General features: G+C 39.3%; 1 long non-coding RNA gene across 1 annotated transcript; it reads left to right on the top strand.

Annotated features, from left to right (window-relative positions):
- The first annotated feature begins 860 nt into the window (after window positions 1–860).
- On the top strand, window positions 861–19,009 carry LOC121034382 (uncharacterized). Its single transcript, XR_005792400.1, has 3 exons — window positions 861–993; window positions 10,239–10,435; window positions 18,656–19,009. It is a non-coding gene; the product is annotated as an uncharacterized LOC121034382 (long non-coding RNA).
- Window positions 19,010–20,020: the final 1,011 nt, after the last annotated feature.

Raw genomic sequence — 20,020 nt, 5'->3', positions numbered from 1 at the left:
ACTTTCTAGCTCTGTGCCATGAGGCAAATCTTTTCACTTTTCTGAGGCTCTATTTCCTTATCTGTAAAATGGGGATAATAATAATAGTGGCTCAAACACACTGAATTGTTTGTCAGGAGGTAGGAACGGGGCTATGTGTTTATGTTATCTCATTTTTTTTTTTTTCATCCTGTGCCGTTTCTCATACTGTACAGGTTGGGCCTGAGCCTTTACAAGGAGAAATAAATGAGCTAAGGTCTGACAGACAGTAAATGCTGGAGCTGGAACGCAAACCCAGGTCTGTCGGTCGGGATGCTTGCGTTCTTTCAGTGAATACTTATTGTCCTCGTTATGTTATAGACACTAATAACTTCTTAAGAGATTTGTAAGAGTTAAATGAAATAATGTATATAAGGTACCCAGCATAGAGCCACGTACATTTTCTTAAGAAGTATCAGCTCCTTTCCCCTGCCCTTTCCCAAAGGCCCTCCACCGATGGGAAAATCAGCTTTGGCAGGCAAGATAGGGGAGCTATTTTTGGCTGGGTGAGTGAGGCTGGGGAAGAGGAGAACCAGGAGCTTTTCTGCATGTCAAATCACACAAGGGTGGCAGCTTTCAACCCTGTCTATCCAGAGGCCTGGCTGGCCTTGTTGGTTATGTCTTTATATAGACTCTCATGTCCCTTTTTGAACCCTGTAACCTGAGAAAGAGTGAACAACTGGAGGAAAAATGAAAAAGATGAATGGATTAAAATATATTCGCAAAAAATTCCTATAGGAATTGGGACTACTTAGCCTGGTGAAGGGAAGACTAGGGAAAAGAATTCTTCGTGTAAAGGATTATATTATCGATAATGGCAGCATGTATTTCTCTAAAGGTGAGAGGCTGGACGTGATGACATCCAAGTCCTTGGAGAACCTAAGCTTTCACGTCCATGGAAATGAAGAATGGACAGTTAAGATTAGAGTATAAATTTCAAAACCATAAAGACTCGAAGACAGTGAAAACCTGATAGTAAGTTTTTCTGTTCTTTGGCTACTTTAGGTATATGGATTATAGATCTTTCCTTCTTCCTGTGATTGCCTCCAGTCTATTTAGGTGGGGAATAGTCATGTATTATGTGTGTCCCAAAATAAAGCCTTTTGAATGCTTCGTTGCTGTAAAAACACACACACACAAATTCTGTGATTGCTTTTCATCTGAAGGCCCAAATTTTCCTTTTTAAGATACGAATACATATTTTGTATTCTGTGAATAATGGCCACATGGTAAGCCATCTTAGTCATTTCCACCTTAGCCTCAATTAGTTTAAAAGTTCCATTCAGTAAAGAAATTGTGGTTTATATACACAATGGAATACTACGTGGCAATGAGAAAGAATGAACTATGGCCTTTTGTAACAACATGGATGGAACTGCAGAGTGTTATGCTAAGTGAAATAAGTCGTACAGAGGACAGATTCCATATGATTTCACTCCTATGTGGATCCTGAGAAACTTAACAGAAGACCATGGGGGAAGGGAAGAAAAAAAATGGTTAGAGAGGGAGGGAGCCAAAACATAAGAGACTCCTAAAAACTGAGAACAAACTGAGGGTTTATGGGGGGTCGGGGGAGGGGTAGGTGGGTGATGGGTATTGAGGAGGGCACCTGTTGGGATGAGCACTGGGTGCTGTATGGAAACCAGTTTGACAATAAATTTCATAATAAAAAAAAAGTTCCATTCAGCTGAATAAGCAGAGATTTTAGAGAAAAGTAAATAAATATATTGTTCCAAGAATATTACTAAGGCAAGTCTCGAGGGGTCAGTACAACACAGTGAACTCAGGTAGCTAAGCGGCATCATGAGGGCAATGGTACCACTCAGGAGAGAAGATGGAAGTAGCTCAATGGATGACTGGAGAATACAAAATGGCGGTGATGCGTTCTTTCAGGGTGTCAGTTATTTAATCAACCGCGACGACATACCAAGTGCTGACACAGATGCTGGAGGCACAAAGGTTACAAAGACACAGCTCTACCCTTGGCCACCGTGTTATAGTGGGTAGCACTGACTGCTGCAACAGAGAGGCTAAATTTATTTTATATATATGTGTATATATATATATATATAACCATATATATATACACATATATATGGTTATATGTATATAATATTTATAAACATAGTAGCTAAAGTCTGATAGACCTTATATATATGTGTGTGTACATATATATATACACATATATATGTAATTATACATTTTATATATAAATATATACATATATAATTGTAAACTCAAAACTATATATACTTCTGCACTTACAATTTGTAATTGGTTATGTATGTGTATATATATATATGTGCATATATTCACACTTTCATGTATATATATACACATACATATACGTATGCACACATATACATACACACACATATACATGCACATACATATACATGTACATACACACATGCATATATATATGTAACTGTAAATTGCAAAAGTATATTTCGTCTTCTTGTAATGGCCCAAGGTGGATGCCCCTGGTCAGTGAGCAGCTTTTCTATATGTGGTCCCCGAGGGACCGAGTTTCCTCCAAATTTGTTCTCTACCACCTACTGTGACCCCATTTTCAAGGACCTTCGGCCAGTAGAAGGTGGAAGTGAGCTCTTCCCTGTTCTCAAAAGTGACTCACCTCACCTCAGCTTACATTCTGCCACTGTAACTGGTTACACAGCCATGGCTAAGTTCAAGCATGGCTGGGAAATGTATCCTACTTGCCTGACCATGAAGAAAAGGAAAACATTCTGGCAAACAGCTGGCATTCTTTGCTATATAAACTTAGAACTAATCTTTTTTTAAACTATTTTTCAAACTTTTTTTTTAATGTTTATTCATTTTGAGAGAGAAGGAGAGAGAGAGCAGGTGGAGGGGCAGAGAGAGAGAGGGGGTACAGAAGATCTAAAACAGGCTCCGTGCTGACAGCAGAGAGACCAATGCCAGGCTCGAACTTAGGAACGTAAGATCCTGAGTCAAAGTTGGGACGCTTAACCAACTGAGCCAGCCAGGTGCCCCCAAACTTAGAACTAATCTTAAGAAAAGTCACAGATGAACATAAGAGAAGGGAAACAAAAGTAATATAAAAACAGTAATATAAAAAAAGTAATATAAACAAATATAAACAAATAAAATAAAACAGTAATATAAAAAAAAAAGTAATATAAAAACAAACAGAGGGGGTTACTGGAGGGATTGTGGCAGGGGGGATGGGCTACATGGGTCAGGGGCACTAAGGAAACTACTCCTAAAATCATTGTTGCACTATAGGCTAACTAATTTGGATGTAAATTAAAAAAAAAAAATTTAAATTAAAAAAATAAATAATTAAAAATAAAAGAAAAAGAAAAAGAAAAGAAAAAAAAAGAAAAGTTGCCCGGGTTCATGTGAAGTTTACCTGTTCTACCATGCCAGTTCTTCATACATAAAAATCCCATAAGCCCTGTGCAAGGGCATTTTATTTTCTAACTTCTCCGTGGATTTATATACTGGCCCCTCTTATCCATCACCCTTCCTTTCTTCTTTCCTCTCCCCACCTTGCTTGCGTATCAGTGGCTCTGGGCTACTCCCTAGCCTATACAAGCTCTAGGCTTGGAGTCGGCAAAATGCGGGCCCCTAGGCCAAATCCAGCCTGCTGCCTGTGTTAGTATGGCCCAGGAACTAAGAACAGTTTTTACCATTTAAATAGTTGGAAGAAAAAAAACCCAAACAGGAATACTAGTTCATAAAGTGTTACGAGTTACATGAAATTTGAATGTTAGTGTCCGTAAATAAAGTTTTATTGGAACACAGCTGTGCTCCTTTGTTTACGTACTGTCTATGGCTGCTTCTGCCTATAACCACAGAGTTAAGTAGTTGTAAACCACAAAACCTAAAATACTAGCTGCCTGGCCATTGGTGGAAGTTTTCAGGCCATTGGTACAGGTCACAAGACAGTAGAGAGTCTCTGTTGGAGGACAAAGGTGTGATAAGTAAGCTGTAGCATGCTGTAAATATGGTACAAAGTAGACAAAAAAAGGTAACTTGAGACTAAACTCTTGATCCCTGGCACTAATAATTAAGAGACAAAAAAGAGAAGATGATCAAAGTTAGAAGAGACTTGCATGATGTCCAAAGCAGGAAAGTAAAAGAGATTAGGAAAGAATGAAAATGAAGGGGACTACCTGGCATATTTCAGAATCAGGACCCCAAATCTGGAAACCACTCGCTAATATTTACATTGGTACTCCTTTTATCCCTTTTAAATTTATATTTGTGTACATGCTTAATCTCTTTAGATTGCATTGTTTTACTTTTTATGGTATACAATATCTAGAACCGTCACTTATACTCAATGGATTTTCAGAAAAGACTGATTTAGTGAATGAATGAATGAATTAATGAATGAATGAAAGGAAGCTAGGCTACTCCTCATGTGTATGGCACTTATGTACCAATTTGGCAAAACTGATGAATTTGGGCATATACAAGCCCTGTGTGCAAATGCCTTGGCAAGAAGGTGAGCTGGATTTACCTACCTCTTGCCCTCTGGTCTCGCACCCTGTGCAGGGGAGTATTGCACAGAGGGACACGGTGACCCTGAATGGGGTAACATGGACACTTCCGTTGGGCAAGACCTTGAACACAGAGGCAACTTAGCGAGACTCTCGCGTACACTCACCTCTACACGTGGCAGCTATCCGACCTCCTAAAGTGGTCCAAAGTAGAATATTGCAAAGTAATTGTCAGCCTGTTTGCCTCCGGTCATGCAAGTTGCTTGGTACGACTATGATTCCTCAAGTATTCAGACGCTGATCAGCTTACAAATTAAAGTAAGCCCAAACCCTCATTTAGAGGGAAAGGTTATATGCCATAAAACTACTTCATGCCAGATATTGGAGTAGTGTAGAAATTGAGCCTATATAAACACCTTGGTGCTATTCCATTTGGACACATGCCACAAAAAATAACCGAGAGTAGTTGTGAAGAAATGTCAATAAATCATCTATTTAGCTTGACACGGCAACGTACCAATTTCTTTCTTTTGTCAGCCTAAGTGCTCTTCAAAGCCAGACAACGCGTAAGCCCTAATTAGAAATTTATCCTCACGTAGGTCTAAAGGATGGCCAAAATGTAGTTCAAAAAGAAAGATTAGAGAAGGGGGCTCAACTTCTGTGGCCTAAAATAACTGCCATTTCAATGACTCCAATGCTGCACCCCTGAATCTAATCGGGTTTTGAATGAAAAGACTTGATTTCCTACAACGTATTGTTTCTTCCCACATAGGCCTTAGATGTTTGTCATTCCAGTCTTTTCCCCACTCCCTTTCCTTCTCTCTTCCTTTCTCTATTGTTTTCTCCTTTGTTCGCACCCCTGTTGTCCTACCTCACTGGTTAGCAGCCTCTGGGTCCTAACAGTGACCCCACCATGAAGAGGTTGGTGACTCGTTTACTGTCGCATTATGAGGCGGACAAGGAAGGATTCCCTGGTGTGGAAGAAACTTGGATCAGATCAGCTCAAACACAAGGGTTTTTCACTCCAGGCCTTCGATATACTAATGACCGCCGTGACACCATAAGGCGTGGGTACACGTGTGGCGTTCATTGTCAAACAGACTTCAGACACTTGGTTGACTTGAGAACCTCTTTCAGTAGAAACAATAATGCCCTGGAGAGCTCACTTCATGATCCAGCGCTCCGTGTCATAGCCCCGTTTTCAGGGCCAGGGAGAAACAATGTGTCAAAGGCAAAACTACATCTGGGACAAAATTAATGAAGGTTATTTATTCACGAACTTGCATGGAAAGAACTCATCTGTGGTCACTGTTGTTTCAGCAGGTGCACAAGCTGGGGGTGGGTACCTTTTATAGAATAAAAAGAACTACTGAAACAGGTTTTGATCGGCAGGTGTTCTGTTAAAGTGAGGTCTTAGAAGTGGAGAAGACTTTGTAATTGGCCTTCAGGTATATTTGGCCTTTCTCAATTGGCTACAAGGGGCCAGTGAGCAGTGTGGGGACACTCCAGGAATGAAAAAAACAAGTGGGGTTCCATGGAGGCATTGGCATCAAACTGTCTCATTATTCCTTGTGGGAGACAGCTGGGTGGCAGGCAGGTTCTCAGATGTGAAGATGAACCAGAATATTAGACACTGGGTCAAAGTGAAGGGAAAGAGTCTACGGACCAGGCACTCTGCTAAGTACCTTATGTTCACTTTCCATATGATATTTTCCTTCATTTAAGATTGCCGATCTTTGAGAGAGGCACTATCATTTCCATTTTACACATGAGAAGTTAAGTAACTGCCCAAGTTTATAGCAAGAAAGTCATGGAACTCAGTTTCTAGGCTGTCATGCCTGCAACTCCTTCCTAATACACCAACTGAATCCTGCTAAGTCCCGGTCAGTTTACAACCTACAAGGATTTGACGTTATTCTATCTCACACAAGTCATAGAAACCGTGAACTCCAGAGGGGGTTCAAAGTTTGGTTATACTGGAATACTGTTGAAGTAAGTGTTACCGAAAACAGTTGCAATATACATCTGGCTTTTGCTACGCTGAGCCCTCTCGTTTTGGGGAAGAGGTTCGGTTGTTGTTTTTGTTCTAATGATATTTGCTACTATGGTATTTGATCTAAATTGTTCCTTAAGCCTGGGATGGTTTTCAGTAAATATTTCAATAATGGATTAAGGTGGAGTCTGAATATGGGAAAAAGAAGGTGTACTGTTCTTTGTTTGGCTTTCAGGATCCTAAATGATTGAATTCAGCCCAGCTTTTCCAAACTTACTCTACATCTCTCCCTCTTTCACAGCTCCAATCCTCTTCTTCAAAAAGGCATGTACTTTTCCAGCATAGAAAGTCTGTTCTTATTTCTATTCGATTCCTAACCTTTTCTGTCCTCCCTTTTTCTGCATCACCTTCTCCATCATTCAAAACCCAATTCAAGGGGTGCCTGGGTGACTCAGTCGGTTAAATGCCCAACTCTTGCTTTTGGCTTAGGTCATGATGTCATGGTTCATGGGATTGAGCCCCACATTGGGCTCTGCCCTGACAGCATGGGGGAGGCTGCTTGGGATTCTCTCTCTCCTTCTCTCTGTCCCTCCCCCAACCACACACACATGCTTTTGCTCACTCTCTCTGAAAAGAAGGAAGGAAGGAAGGAAGGAAGGAAGGAAGGAAGGAAGGAAAGGAAGAAAACTTAAAAAACCCAATCCAAACCTTTGTGAAAGCATTGGAGTAGTGGGCAGAACAAAGAAAGCTAATTCTTCTGTAGAATCGCTTTCCAACCCCCACCCCTGCCCCGACCCAGTCATGGAAAATTCTATACGTACATAAATGTAGGGTGAATAACATAACTCACTGTCAGCAATTGTCATCCAGCTTTAGCATTTATAAATGCTATCTTGATTCCTCTATTTGCCCCTACCACTCCTCTCTCGTACCCTTAAAATGTTAAATAAAAGCAGTCAGAGGAGACATTCTTGCCTTTTTCTCAATTCTAGAAGGAGTTTGTTCAATTTTTATCATTAGTTATATTAGCTGTAGGTTTTTGTTGGTCTTTTATCAGAGAGAGAAAGATTCTTTTTAAAAAAAATTTTTAATGTTTATTAATTTTTGAGAGGCAGAGACAGCATGAGGGGGGAGGAGCAGAGAGAGACAGAGACACAGAATCTGACACAGGCTCTAGGCTCTGAGCTGTCAACACAGACCCTGATGAGGGGCTTGAACTCACAGGCCACGAGATCATGACCTGAGCTGAAGTCAGATGCTTAACCGACTGAGCCACCCAGGTGCCCCGAGAAATATTCTTTCTATCCCTAGTTTTCTGAGTTATAAATCTTGAATGGGTGTTGAGTTTTGTCAGATCCTTTTGTACATCTATTGAGTAATCAATCATATAGTTTCTTTAGACACAAAATATTGTACATTAAAGTTTTTGTTTTGTTTTATTTTTGTTTTGTTTTTTGAGCGTCCACTAATCTTGCATTCCTGGGATGAAACTACATGTACATAATGTATTAACTTTTTTTTTTCAATTGCTGGATTTAATATCCTAATATTTTTAAATCATTTTTGTGTATATCTTATCCCTTTGGTCTTTAGTTTTGTCTTTTTAGATTTTGGTACCAGGATAACGTTATGGGTAATAAGATGATTGGAATGTGTTCCCCAAACCTCTATTTTCTGAAAGAATTTGTGTAAGATTGGTACCAATTCTTCCTCAAATCTTTAACACCATTCTCTAGAAAACCCATCCTGACTTGGAGTTTTGTTTTTTGTTTTTTGTTTTTTTTTTTTGTGTGGGAACGTTTTTCAAAATTCTTATGAATTCAATTTCCTTTGTAACTGTGTCGATAGGCAGATAGATGATCAATAGATAGATGGATAGATAGGTGATAGAAGGCTATTCAAATACACATATTTTTCCCTATTTTCCATTGTCAGTTTTGAAATGTGATTTTTCAAGGAAATCACTTCTTTATTTCACCTAAGTTGTCAACTGTGTTGGCATAAAGTCATTTTCTTGCACTCACAGACTAGGACGTGGCAGAAGAGAAAAGCAGCCCAACTCTTCTGAGCTCCTGTCCAGTTCTTTATCTGCTATCTTCCCACAGGACACAAATGATGACTTAATTAACGTGGCAAATATTTGTTGAGCTCCTACAGTATACCAAAATGTTTGCTGTGCCACGGAAATGCAGACGATCAAGACGACATATCTGGCTTCAAGGATCCCATAGTCCAGTCAAGGAGATAAACTTCTAATCTTTGAATATAAACCGATAAATTGAATATATCAGAAGAGGAAGTGATTGATGAACTTTGGAAATGGCAGGATCAGAGAAGTCTTCATAAAGAGGGCAATATTTACAGTGGGCTGTAAAGGAACTGCAGGAATAGACTGGGTAGAAAATGCTTCCAGGTAGGGACAAGTCAACGTACAAAGGAACCAAGGTATGGGAGGGCGAGCTGTGCTCAAGGAAGAATGACAATCTGGCCCAGCGCAGATGTATTCAGAGAGAGTTTCAGAGGCAGGTGGAGGTCAGGGTTTGAATGGTCTAGCCTATATGCCTGAAATGAATATTTGGGAGGCTGGGGGGATTCCTTAAGTACAGAAGTAAGGAGATCAAGATGCAGAGATTAGACAGCAACAGGCAGTATTCCTCAAAAACGAGCTTGGAAGCAGATACATCAAAAGAATCCCATGCGGATGTTTGTTAAAAATGCAGGTTCCGGCGTCCAATCCCACTCCTACTGGATGGAGTTATTGGAGGTGGGCCAGGGAGGACGTATCTTTATGCCCTATGCCTCTTGGATGATTCCTGATGCACACCACGCTTAGAAAATGAATTGGAGCAGAGCTTTGGTTTTCGAACTACTCTTGGGTTTGGGTTCTGGATTTCCTTCAAGCAAAGCATCTGCTTTTTTAATTTTCCCCATGTTGAGCACCCACATACAACTTTAGATTCACAAATGGTTTCTACAGATAAAAATAGCTTGAAAAACATGGGGCTAAAGATTGGAGAAATTAGTGTTTTGTAAACCATTTGGAAGCTGTGGCAGGGATTGCTAAGTGCCTGTGAGGAGTACCTGGTGGGAAGGAGGGCCAAGACAGGGATGGATTTGAACACCGCTTCTTGGGTAAAATCGTCAGAACTTGTGGAAGGGCTGTAGAATGTGGAGAAGCAAAGGGAGAATGACTAGAGTTATTCTCAGTAGCTCTTCTGGTTTCAGCCCCCAGAACCTATATTTGTGTATCTTTTCCACTCTTTGACTCCTGTCAACTCAACAACGTCAGGAGAAAATCACTAAGTATAAACCATAAGATTCCCCTATGTTCCCAGGTTGCCAGTTTACTCACCATAAGCCGCTCACTTAGTGGGTTAATCCTCAAACTGATTCTTTATCATGCAGTATTACCACCTCTCACTATAAAGAACCTAGATTTGCTGTAAAAATAAATGCTTCTCTAATCTAGATAAAGAGTAGGCATGAGCTGGAAAATTATGTTGTTATAATGATTCAGTGCCAAAAATTCTGCTCTTTTTTGGGACATTGAGCCAAATTTACTGCTCTGTTCTTGAGCAGAAAGAATTCATAATCAAAATAAAATAAAATAAAAAAAAACCCTCAGAGTTCAAAATAAATAATTTTAAAAACTTGGAAAGGAGACTGTTTTCATGATCTTTAAATCTTTTCATTTTGCTTTGTTTGTTTGCCTTTTATTTTTAAAACACATTTAACAGTTGGCTTACATTTGGCCTGCTGACCAAAATAAAGCTAGTTGGACCCTTGTTGTTTTGGTTCACTGATTGGTCAGAGGTTCCTGACAGCGCCAATGGAAGAAACGAGGATCCCTAGGACTTACACTGGTAGATTGCAACAAATAAGCGAACTCTTCAGAAAACGGATGAGCCACCTATCTGCTAACCTGTTTGAACAGGTAAAGAAACACAAAACACACTGAGCTTCCCTAATGCTAAATTAAGTAGATGGGCTTATTTCATTGGCTTTAGTGAAATCAACTCTTTGGGCCAATGGCAAAAACATCTCCTATCATTAAAAGCCTCATGGCAGATGAGAAGACATAAACATCTGTTATTAAATCCTTCTATAAAGTACCGTAAACAGCACCATTGATTGAATCTATTATCAAAATACGGCCTAGTGCAAATACGTAGAAGGTAGTAATAGGATCACCTTCACTTTATTCTTTTAGATTAATTTCAACGTCCCGATGATTTGATCTCTGAATACAGGGGCAATCAGGAAATTAAATGTTTCCACATCACAGCTACAGGGTTTAAACAAATGGGCTCCTTCCAGATATGTGTTCTGAAGGGATCAAGTACAACTCTACTTTTCTTGCAGGTAAATCTTGAGAAAAGCTCTTGACTTAAACTTAGTTTCCCGCTCTATAAAATGGAGCTAACTATATTCTCTTTGAGTGTATTATAAATTATACAAGATAAAATATACAGTTGGCATAACATTCAAAAGATTGGGGTGTGTGTGTGTGTGTGTGTGTGTGTGTGTGTGTGTCTGTGTCTGAGTGTTAATGTTTGTTAGTCTCTGAACTGCCAGGTTGGTGACCTAGAAGTTGAACATAAAGATTTTTGTTCTTGTTCCAGACTGAAGTCAGATGGAGTCAACTGTTTCTTAAGTCATATTTCCCAAGTCTTCAATTTTTGTAGTTTCTCGGTTCTATCCTACACATAATTTATAGAAAGCTAAATTAACAATGGTTGCCAGCAATTGCGAGAGCTTTACTATCTATAAGGCACTTTCATAGACCTTGTCTTTTTGGAGCCTCACACAACACTTTAAGGGGATAATTACATTTCCCAGTTTATAACATGGACACTGAGGCTCAGAGCGGTAATAAATTGTGTAAGATCATATAACAAGTACTGAGTCTAAGGCACTCAGGTTTTCTGCCACAATAAAAAATGTGTTTCTTCTGTGCATATATTTAGATATATGTTCTAGGTGACCATGAAAGTAATCATCCAAATTGGGACATGTTTGGGAGTGAAAGGGAGTCGTATTAAAAATTCCACCAGGGCCACTGGGGTAAACTGGGATTGTCTTGAGCAAATCGAAACATGGATCCTTCTTGATAAAATTTGTTTCATGAGATTGGATGGTCTATGCGAGGTCTCCCATTTAGTCTCAGTTTTAGCCCACCTTCAACAGATATTTGAACTGAACTTTAGAGAAAAGGTTTCCAGGAAGAGAACATAAATAGAAAAATATTGACTTTTTTTGGCATAGGGCAGTAGTACACAAAATAATTGTTGAATTTCAAATCACATTCTATCTCTTTGTGTAGAAGCTCTCTTGTCATTTACTCTTCCCCAGTGAGATTCCCTGGGATCTAATTTGGGTCAATACTGAACATGCCCACAAAAGGAAAGAATCTTTATATGTTAGGGAGTTGACTAAAAAGCATACTCAAAGACTTTGTAAAACCTTAGCAAACTGGATTTGCAAGGCAGCCTAGGCTTGCTTAACTGATACACAGGTTCCAGAGAACCTGCAGAGATCTTTAAAGATCAAAGCCTAATTGTATCTCTTGTCTTCTGTTTTCCAGCTATCTTTGTTGATGATAGGCCAAAGAAGTGTGTAAAATCTGTAATATCACAACAGAATTTGTGTGCATTACGCAGGATTTTTTTTAGAATTATTTTCGGCAAAGCAGGGAATGATGAGTGAAGAGAGATTTAAGTTGCTTATGGAGGCTGCTAGAGTTTTCCTTTCCTCTGTCTCTTCTCCCAGTCCTTTGTTCCTTCTCTCCTTCCCCTCTCCCTGCCTTCTTTCTTTTCTTTATTGATCTTTTTTTCTCTATCTCCCCTAAAGCCTGGAATTGTCCTTTGTACCTACTAGGATTCTAATAGTATTTATTATTTGATTGATTTTTTTTTTAAGTAATTGACTGGTTGGCTGACCTTTCAAAATGAGCCTTTCTAGCCCTCAGATTTTTATCATCCTTCCTAGCAAGATGGGCAGAACATTGTTGAGCACTTTTGGTCACATGCTGATATTAAAGGGAGCCATTAAGAGTTGTCTGACAATGACTTTGCACCTCATCAAGGGAGGAATCCTAGGGATTACGAGGAACATAGAACCTATTATTTTTTGGCTATCAGACAATTTCTAGTCTTCATGAAAGCAAAATGTTAGCCACTTCAATAAGAGTTATTCTAGATGTTATAGGCCATGGCAAGGGATGGGGAGGGGGGGCTGTTTGTAAGTTTAAAGAAAGAAAAATTGAGAAATAAGTAACTGAGATGGTTTCAGATCATACTTCATCTATTTCTTCCCTCCTTCCGTGAATCAGTGAGACAGCAAATGAGAAGATAATACTTCTAACACAGCACCTACTTTACTGCGGTATGTGAATCCACTTCCTACTTGTGTGACCTTGGCAGATGACAACCCATTTGCAAGATGAAGGGAGGATACTTGTTCATCCCTTCAAGGTGTAATTACTGGGATTAAATGAAGCAATACAAAAAAGACCCCTGGGCCAGTGACTGGCCCATAGTAAACATTCAAAAATTATATTATTTGTTATGACATCATTTTTCCTTCGATGGTGTTCATGCCATGCTTGAGAGTCCCATCTTACTTCCAGGCTGAGACCTGGGGGATGTCCTTTCAGAGATTTTCCCAAGCAACCCCAAACCCCAAATACTTCCTATGTTCACCAGTGCCCCCGCTAAGGGCCTTTCATAGGAAACATGGTCTGTCACTCCTCAAATGCCAAAGAGGCAACCTTCAAACTCTGGTCTGAGTCCAGAAAGGACTTAAAAAAAGTTACTTTTGATGGAAAAATTCAGAAGATCTAGGTGTTTCCGGGGAGTGAGAGCAAAGGCAGAAGGAGAGAAGGCCAAAAAACCCCACACCACATCCCATGGAAATAAACAGGAACCCTTTTGAATTTCCACTAACATCCCTGCCCCTCTATTCTTTAAGTCCCCAAAGCCTTGAATAAAGGACTAGGAAGTCATGGCAGCCCACAGGGCATTTTCAGGACAAAGAAGATTCCTAGGGCTGCAAATTTCCTAAGTAACACCTGGGGATCAATTGGTGCACATGAATGAATATTCCATTGTAGTTTTGAGGATTTCTTTGTAAGTATCTAGCTTCAAGAATGAAGGGTGATGTCAGTCAGGAAAAAACCCCCAGTGAATCCTAGAACTTACTCCTCCAATTAGGCAGGGAGACACGTTAGAGCATGAAAGATTGGGTAATAATTCATACCTGTTGTGTTTCAGCGTTCCTTGTGAGCCTAAATGTAGACTGCCCTCACTCAAGCGTATGCATTCTTCTTATACAACAGCTCCAAGGTCTTGAATATTTAATTGCATTTTTCCTTTAAGACAATCACTTACGAGGAAATGTTGAAAAAGAACCTCCCGGGAAGAAAAGTTCACACCTCGTGAAAAATAAATCTGGGTAAAGTGACTTATGAAAGATCTATTCCAGTAGGAGCAGAAACTTTGAAGTCGTTTTCCTGTTCGAGAACAAAAACCCAACTTCCCTGACGATAAATTTACAGCACAATAGGCTTTGGGTATCACAGGAGGCTGTTGTCAATCTGGGCTTCCAGGTCATTCTGGGTTTAAACGGGACTTACTGTCACTCTTGCTTCAAAGGTCCTGGCACTTCTTTTGAGGTAGACCTTTCGGGGTTTTAAGGAACTTGTTTCTTTTTTTGAGGAAGAACCTTGCTTTTTCAGATCATAGCAGCTGGCCAGTTTGTGTACAAAGTATGCCTGGGTTCTTTCTTTCTAAAAAATGATTCTTGAAATGAAGATCTGGAAGGCCTTACTGGCGGACTGGGATGTAAGATTCCACAATGGCCCTGAGCATGGATTTTGGGATCCGATGTCCTGAGTTTAAACCCAGTTTTGTCAATTCCCTAGCAAGGTAAATGGGGGTAAAATTAATTCATTCTCTATGCTTCAGCTTCCTCAGGTGTAAAAAGGATGATATTATCTGTGATAGGGTTCTAGCAGGGGTTAGAATGGAGGACACACAAGTGTATGGCTTAATGCAGAGCATAAAATGAGTGCTTGAAGGGAGGTAACTGTCACGGTTAATCCTAACCATCTTGGGGTGTAAACCACTTTGTGGGGGTTCTTTTGACCAATAGTTTAACTAAACTACAATCAAAATAGATTTACTCGCTTGATATAAATGAACAAAGTTATGGGAGTCTTCTAATGGCAAGGAACGAGGGCTGAATAAGGCACTATAAAGATTTTTGTGGGGCACAATGTCCTCAAGTAGCTTGATTCTAGTTGAGATTAGATGTGAGCCTAAAAACAATAATGTCAAGCAGAAAGTGGCAAGGCTATAAGAGAATGCAGATGGAGTGTGACCAGAATCCAGAGGATAGAGAGAGAGTAACCTAGTTGAAGAAAGTCAGAGAAGACTTTGCAGATAAGGGCCCTATGGTACATATCTCTGTGATCTCCATATTTTGACAACAGGACTCCCAGAATTGTAATGACTTGGTGGAAAAGATCCGTATTCTATAGTATACAAATTTTGCACATGCTTGAGAACGTGCAAGTTCAATGTGTATTCTCTGATTACAGTAACCTAGTGCCATAATAAAATCAGTATCCTTTTAAAATGAGATTCAGGCTTAGCTTTCCCAAAGGACACTTGGCCATTTGCCCAGTGGTCTGTGCAGTAATGTACTTTTACAAACTTCCTTAGTTTGGAAATAAGGGAAGGGCAGTGGGAGAAGAAACCAGAAGGAGCAGGGCTGATCTTTAAGCTGTGGAAACTCTGCATTATGGCCCAGTGCCAAGAGGAAAATCTGTTCTCAGGAAATCTGCTTTGGGTGGGAGCAAGGTGGACACTCGTCTTCTCCTTCTCCTGTCCTGTTCTAATTCTCTTTCATCTTCATGTAGGTTATTTTCCATTCTATTCACCCCTGTGTCCATTTATTCACCATACATTCACTAAGTTTCTAGGCTGAAAAACTTAGGTGCTGGTGGAGGCAAGAGGATGAATAAAGCAAGACCCCTCGTCCTAATCACCCTGGTAAGAACATACGGGAAGGATGTAGGGAGTGGGGTCCCTATATGAAATGCCGGAGATGCAGACTTTTCCTATATTCCTTCTATTTCTATCTGTGTGTGTGTGTTTCTGCATACTGTTAGGAGCTAAATTTGCCCCACCCTTTGATGTTAGGCACTGCTTCTTTGTGCTTTAGCTCTCCCTCTTGAGTAAGAGCTTTGCCTGTATCTGGAAGCATTTTAAAATTTCAGTATAAAAAATGATTGGGTTGACTTACAGGCATGAAGGGGAAAAGAGGGCACAGTTGGGGAAAACCTGGTTGTAAACATATTCTGAAACAATAGCATATAAGTACAATTTGGTTGGGTTGTTAGGAGGGAAGACTAAGTTTAGTTTTCCCAGCCGTTCTCTACTTCTAGAGGCTTCTAATCACGACTAATTTGTAGGTGGACCCCTATTTACCTTTATTTTACGTTTGAGAGGATTTGAAGAGTAAGACAAAGTCTGCAGTCTAAAAATATTTCTCCCTTTGATTCCTGAAATTTCAAGATAAGCAGTTTAATTCTGTCTTAATTACTGCCGTCATCGGACCTATGTTTTGGAAAATGTTCTTGCTCTGGGCAGGATTATAAGAGAAATCTCCAACTGTTGGGAAACGCTCTTAAAATCACTTTTTTCCAGAATTGAGAAAGATGGGCAAATCAGAGTTCTGGTTTCTTCTTCTTCATCTTCCTTCTTCCTTCTTTCTTCTTCTTCTTCTTCTTCTTCTTCTTCTTCTTCTTCTTCTTCTTTTTTGTAAGTAGAATCTAACTCCATTCATTTGACTATATATAACTAGCAAAGTACAGACTGTTGGATTCATTTTTGCTTCTTTTTGTAGAACTTGGGCTCATGTCTGTGACGAAAAGTAAATACATAAAAGAACACTTAACTGAAGGATACAGAGACTCAATATCTTCACCTGAATTCTCTAGACCTTTGTGGACTAGTTGATTTTCTGGCCTCTGATTATCAGGATAACCGCCTTGTGTGTCTCCTTCATGCTACTTGTGGGGAGATGGCAATGGATTATAACAAGGACTGTTATGGTCTTCAAACCATTAATAGAGAGCTCGTCCAGTTTTGCAAGTTGGATTAGTTGACAAGAGGCAGAAAGCTAGAATACATTTGCATTCATTGGTTTAGTGGAGTTTCTCGAGGAAGTGTGTTGTACCACATTATCTCGTCACTACTTTGTAACTGACATATGCCCAATTGCCTTATACACTTTAGAAGCAACTGTCGTTTTATCTTGAAGAACAATTAAGTCTTCTGAAGGGTAAATGTTTCCAAGGAAGAAAAAAAGCCAGACTACAGTTTAATTTATTGAAAGTTATTTATAATTTAGTACTTACTGTCCTGAAAATGCCTGTCCCCTTGGAAATATGATTCAGATGCCCTGAACTGAGGAAACATTTTCCTTTTTCCTGTGTAAAATATGAAACAAAAGACAACTGGAAAACACTTCATTAAAAACAGTTCCTTTGTCCTTTTGACAATGAAAACTGAAAAGAGACATGCCAGTTTGGCTATGTGGGTGGTCCTCTTTCTATGCTAACCTTAATGTGACCTCACAAAATTTACTGAAATTTATTTGGTGGTTCTAGAGATTTTGAAAATATGTGTTGAAAAGCAATAGTCACGTGCGCTAAGGGATTTGAGAAATGCCATCTATTAAAAGTGAGTTTCCAAGAGCTAAAGGATACACCCAAGACCTTCTGCTCTGCCCAGACCTTAGTGTCCCCACAGCCTCGCCTGTTTGCACACCTGGGCAAAACTTTCTGTAGTCCGATCATGTTCCTTGGTCATTTGGTCTATTAGTTCAAGATCTTTCATGGGCTGAGTTTGCTATCAGCTGCATGTAACTGGTCTAAGTCAACGTATGTATGATATGTAGCAAATGAACTTAAAGTGTGCTCCCCATGAGAATATCTCTGCCTTTTGTTTTGTTTTGTTTAGTAATTCTAGAACGTTCCTCGTCTTATAATGCCCTGACCTTCTTCATAGTGCAGCAAAAAGGGGGTTGATTATCTGATGAAAAATGAAAATTAGATATTGTGTCTTGTTTCTTTTTTTTTTTCTTCTTTAAACGTCTTTTACTCTTTTGGAGTTAGCTTTTAATTTCCTAGGGCTGTCTGAGAAAAGTCAGTGAAGTTACCAGAAAGACTGCTTTCCGATTAATCTCTTTTGCTAGCCAGACAACTCTAACAGTTTTGAGAAATGAAAAATGAACCATGTACTTTTGCCTTTGGTTAACATTTCTCTGTTAAATGAAATTTGATATTTTACCTCTAACTCTATTAAAATGATGCTGTCCAAAACTATCATGTGGTGAAAGTCATTCTTTTTTTATCCACTATAAAATAGCTTTGTCTAGTTTGGTCGTAGAAAAATCAAAACTAAGCCAAAGCGTTCTTGTTTTAGTGATCCATCCCATCTAAGTAGAATATAAGGATATTCTCAGGAAGTCTTAAAAAAATGAATCTTCCTTCTTGAAAAGTTAGAAGCTTTAAAAATAAAGAATAGCTACTCCACAAACTTCCTGTGAAATGCAGGCACTGGAATATGTACTTTTTTTTTTTTTAAGCACATTGCACACCTTTTGTTATTCAACTTGACATGAATCATGCTTACAGAATTTTGGCAAGACTCACAATTTAGGTTCCCAAATGAGTATTCAACTTAGATTAATTAAGACTGTTATTTCATGGAGTATAAATACAACTGCTTATTAAAACATATTTATTGAGGATAAACAATTATGTAATAGAAACCAACTACAGAATATAATAATATGACTAATGAAAAAGGCAATTGATTACAAATGACATAATTACTGAGGGTTAAGAGCTATGCAATTGATATGACTAGTATTCTTTAAGCAGGTTTTAATAAGCATTTTGATCATTATTTAACATGCAATAACTCACTTTTTACATCCAAGCACAGAGTCACTTTCCAACTTGGTACATGTAGCTTTCACAGCGCTTATGGGAGGTGCAAAGATTATAGCTTTACCCTTAGGATTGAGGGAAGACATTGACAAAGAATGTTAATTAAGTGTTACATATTGTATTTTATTTTAGGAAATGGAAAGAAAAAACTGAGGTCTTTGACTGGAACCTTTGGCCAACTCTGTGACAAATGAGAAGCCCTACACTTGTCAGAGGTACCTCAGTTTGCGGAGAGGATCTAAGGCTACCATTTGAATGTTTGTGACTTGATCTTTCCGAAGGAATCCCCTAAGAAATCAACTTCATTACCATCATCATTCCTGGGGGTGGTTTACCAGAGATTAGTAGCTTTGGTTTGATTCTGGCATTAAAATGAGTATTTCCTCTAACTTCTTTACGGTAACGTGATCTGCACAGTGGTACTGAGAAGGGGAGAGATGTGAAGAGACACAATCGTTATTTATGACCTCAGTTTTAGGTCATGGACATAAGGGGTATGGTATGAAGTTAAAATAGTGTGAATGGAATTAAGCCTTTTCCGAGAGTTTACAGGAACCCAGAGATGGGAGCTGGGAGAAAGAGCAAGTGTGTTCACGACAGCTTTCCATGTGGTGCATCAGAACCCAATATCAATGCTGTGTAGGTCACACTGCAATTTGGTTCCTGCAGCAAAATGCCTTCTTTGTTCTCTCAAATCTAGTTACGAATGCTGTTCTCCAACATTTTGGGGTTTCCGGATGATTCCTTTACAGGGCTCTCTGTTATCATTTCTGAAATGTTATTTACTGATCCTTTTTCCTAAAGGATATACAGAAGGGATCGGCTTCTAGCCAATGGTGATGGGACACTGTATATTTGTGTTTTTAGATGACATTTGGAAAAGGCTTTCATTCAGAATTGTGTCTTTTAAGATGTAGATGGTCATGTTATCTCTGCTATAGTTTGACAGTATGGATTGGGACAGGACCCTTGATCTTACAGTTTGACAAATACTGCAGAGGCATCTCAAAATGGCCTTTTTCATGGATGTTAAGATGCCCATAACTTTTATCCTTTGAAGGGCGTGTCATTTGGCACAACTGTGAGATGGATGATGTGTGTGTGTGTGTGTGTGTGTGTGTGTGTGTGTGTAGTATCCTTGTGTTCCTTTCTGTCACTTCATCTCTGTAGCTCTATTCACCCCCAGATGTTAACAGCTTTTGTGGTATTGACATTCAGATCACCACAATCTTCCCCTCTCTCCATCCTGCTTGCACCCATGCATGAGTACCTTCACGTAGTCACACACTGAGTAGATAACTCTAAGTTATGTCTAGATTTCCTTCCTCCATGCTCAATTCATAATTTAAAAAAATTATCCACTTGCTGTTGTATTCCCTCTGGGTTCTGCTGAGGGTCGCAAAATGTTGTAGTGGTGTGGTTGAGCACTGACTTTGGGTCAGACTGCTCTGAGTTGGAGTCTATTCTAATATTTGCATCTTGACTACCTTGGCAGAC

Source organism: Herpailurus yagouaroundi, unplaced genomic scaffold (assembly GCF_014898765.1).
Source record: "Herpailurus yagouaroundi ecotype Mexico unplaced genomic scaffold, PumYag 160, whole genome shotgun sequence".
NCBI classification, from domain to species: domain Eukaryota; kingdom Metazoa; phylum Chordata; class Mammalia; order Carnivora; family Felidae; genus Herpailurus; species Herpailurus yagouaroundi.
Note: the sequence above shows the minus strand (reverse complement) of the source record. Positions and strands in the feature narration are given on the sequence as shown.